Source organism: Gossypium arboreum, chromosome 6 (assembly GCF_025698485.1).
Source record: "Gossypium arboreum isolate Shixiya-1 chromosome 6, ASM2569848v2, whole genome shotgun sequence".
Lineage (NCBI taxonomy): Eukaryota > Viridiplantae > Streptophyta > Magnoliopsida > Malvales > Malvaceae > Gossypium > Gossypium arboreum.
This window is the reverse complement of record NC_069075.1, coordinates 133,534,680-133,538,283: the sequence shown is the minus strand read 5'-3', so window position 1 is coordinate 133,538,283 and position 3,604 is coordinate 133,534,680.

Below are 3,604 nucleotides of genomic sequence, written 5' to 3'. Positions count from 1 at the left end.
GTTGAAGTTACCAAAATTATCAATACAAACAATCCTCGAAATGCCGACTTTTCGGCATTTTGGCTTTTCGGCTTTTGCTGATCTAGTCTACTAATGGGTGTCGTTTACACACCTGATCTGTAATGATACGTTGGCGAGATCCACACACGAGTTGCCTACAACCAAGTTACTAAAACGTCAGTCTACATATCAAAAACAAACTACATACTAGCCTCCTTACCATATTCAGCCAACACCCTTAATGGCCTTAGATTGCTTACCTTTGTCGCAAATAATGACTAAGTCTGGATCTAGTCGTTTTGATGTCCTCCCTTCACGCTGTCCCTTGATCGACAGCCTTTATTCCACCTTACTCATAATAGAATGATAAATAAACCCAATAAACCCTTTAATCCAAAACGATAGCCTCCCTAAGCGATTAGGGATTACTTGGCTTTTTTTCCAGAACCACAAGATACAAATGGAAAGGGGGTTACGAATACTTACCACGAGAGCTATTCGATGAAGAACATTTCCAATACTTTCCTACCCCTAACACGAGCAAAGGATGAGTCCAAGAGGTCTAAAGGTGTTCGGCTTCCAACCTCTTAAAGTATGGTGACCTCGGCTTTTCAACAAACAAGGGAGGAAGAAAAATGGAAGCTCGATGATGAGAGGGAGAAGATGTCGACAAGGCTAGCACAATTGGGGGATTTGACTTTAATGAAAAGATGAGTAAAAGTAAAAGATATCGGCACAAGGGGAAAACAAAAGTTACGGTTTCAGCTTTTGTGAGTGCTCGGCTAAGGTGATTGAATGGGGGAGGTTTTTCCTTTATGATTGGTGAAGCAAAGAAGATAGAAAGATGACGATAAAAGAAATGAGAGGAATGGGTTAATGGCCTTGGCTTGAAGAACTAAGAGAGCAAGTGAATGAAAGAAGAGAAAAATAAATCATAAAGGCCAAAAATAAACGGCACTTATTTGCTATGGTCGAATGAGTGCATTTCGGCATAAAAATTCTTCCCAAGTTCAAATTCCATGTTTTGCTCCTAAATTGAGCAACAAAATTGGTCGCCCATTACCCGTACAGTAACTCGAAACCGAGACCTCCAGGCACCTACATACGCTGCTTGCCACTGCACTGAAGCTCCCCTCATGATATAATCTACTCATAATTAATTGTAAGACTTATCTGCTGCAGTCCCGGTTTGTTTAAAAATAAAACAAAAACATCGCTACTTACCAGACTCGAACCCCTACCTTTCAGCTACACCACCCGTACCTTACCACCACGCCACTTGCTCGATTGTGTCATCTTTCCTCCCGAGGTAATTATAAGGCCTCCTTGCGACAATCCCTGGTTGTTAAAAAAAAATCAACATTTGCGCACACTGGGAATTGGGGTAACTTCCCTTCCTGCTGCCTAGCGTGCCTAACCACTGGACCAGGCGTTCCTTTATGCCCAGCTTCTGCCCAACTTATTTTTAAGGCCTTATGCCCAGATTTCCTTAAGAGGCAAAATTTAAGAATTTCATTAAAGTTATGGGCTGAGCCCCGGACTTTTCCCACACCATAAACCCTTCGCAATTTATTTAATTACTAAACTAGACATACAAAATAATAATAATAACAATAATAACATCCAAATTATTCGGGATGTCTTCTACCCGAACCCAGACTCAAGGCCCAATACTTCCAGGCCAAAAAATCGGGGCGTTACAAGCGAGACTAGAAGATAAACCAGACCTAATTCGTCTAAGTTGATAAAATTGAGATCGAAATAAAAAATGGAGCCACTTGGTAATTTTTGTGATTTGTATCCCTTGTCCAAGATTTGGTGAACAACATTGAAGTCAACCAACCCCCATTAGTTATTTACTAGATAGTCCCTCTAGTTTCCAGTTCTTGCAATTTAGTTCTTAGAGGAAAATATTTAATTTTCATGCAAACTCATCTTTTCATGAATTTTCATAATATAAAATTGTATTAGTTGCCACTTAGACTCTATTGTGTATGCTAGTTATTGCTCAATCGTCTCTTCCTTTGGATTCGATCCTTGGAATACTCTGGTGTTTCATTGCAACACTATGATATTACAACTGACTTGTACGCTTGCAGTAAAACCGAGCTTTACAAATACTTTCATAAATTTAGTGTTTTAATACGCACGTGCACAGCCGGTCATCTGCGTAGAATATTAAGAAATATGAGATTGGACTATACAAGTGTGACTATACCATGACTTGTGTCCAATTTATATATAAATGATAAAAGGATATAATACATGAAAAGTTTATCAGAGAAAGGTTATGTCGAATCACAACTTCTTGTAACTTGGGTAGTAATGATGCAGTGCTAGATGTCACTCATTGCTTGTAACATTAGAAATGTTCTAGTATTACTACCAATGTTACAAGAACCTACAAGGTCACACCCTATGGTTAAAGTGAACAGACCTATGGTTAAAGTGAACAGACTTCACGCTAAAAGAATGAGAGTATACCCTCCTACATACAATTATGGCGCATTCTTATCTTTGGCGAATATATATTGCCTGGTAGGCATAATAGTTTGGCAAACAATATTGCTTGGTGAATAGTATCACCTGGCAGAAAAAATAACTTGGCGGATCGAATTACCGGGTGAATGATTAACATCGTGAAAAAGAATCCAACCAACAACGTTATTCACTATTCTTTAGTTTTAAAAGGTATATCTTCAACCCTATTTCAACCCAATTTGTTCCTCATACATGGATCCTTGGTTGATGATTGCCGAAATAATTTTTTCTACTGTGCCACCTGGCCTGTCAGCGATTCAACAATGGTACCTGAGCCACTTGTACGATATAGATTCGAAATTAAATTTATTGGTTGATGCAATTTTATGAGATACATGATGTCTGATTCATCTTAATCAATTTGTTTTATGTATATATATGATACATGCAAATTTTTTAATAAACCTATATGATTATAAGTTCGTCCCAATCACTAATTAAAAGTAATCATTGATTTTGAAGCCTATTAAGTTTTATATAATTTGTTAAGTGTTAACAAATCTATCTTGAGGCAAAGCGGTTTATGTTATTTGTAGTTAATAGTTAATGTGTTGATAACAATAGGAACAAAATTTGTTCCAGTAAGAAACCTTATAGATCAAAAATTCAAAAATATTATGTTCGTTGATGTTTTTCCCATAGAGATCTAAGTGCAGTTTCTTATTTTTTGTAGCGGTTTGTTGTTGACAGGCCAACAACACCGCTGCAAGGGGCTCCGCCCCTTGACCCCTTTGCGTAGGTGACATTAACTGGTTTGGACAAATTTCGTAACTCACATTAACAAACAATTGAATAGATATATGTCATATGTTATTTATTATGGTTGATATGCACGGTGTCTGAAATGCCTCGTTATAGCCCAATATCCCATTTAATTTATAATTTACAAAGGTTGTTATGTAATAAATATGACTTGTGTGTCGTGTAACACCCTATACCCGACTTGGTCACCAAGCTTGAATATCAGTATCCCACACCACCGTCTCATGTCATACTCATAATAAATTGTCACATTATTAAGAAATCATCCTCTTTATCAGTGATCTTATAAATTTTTAGTCAA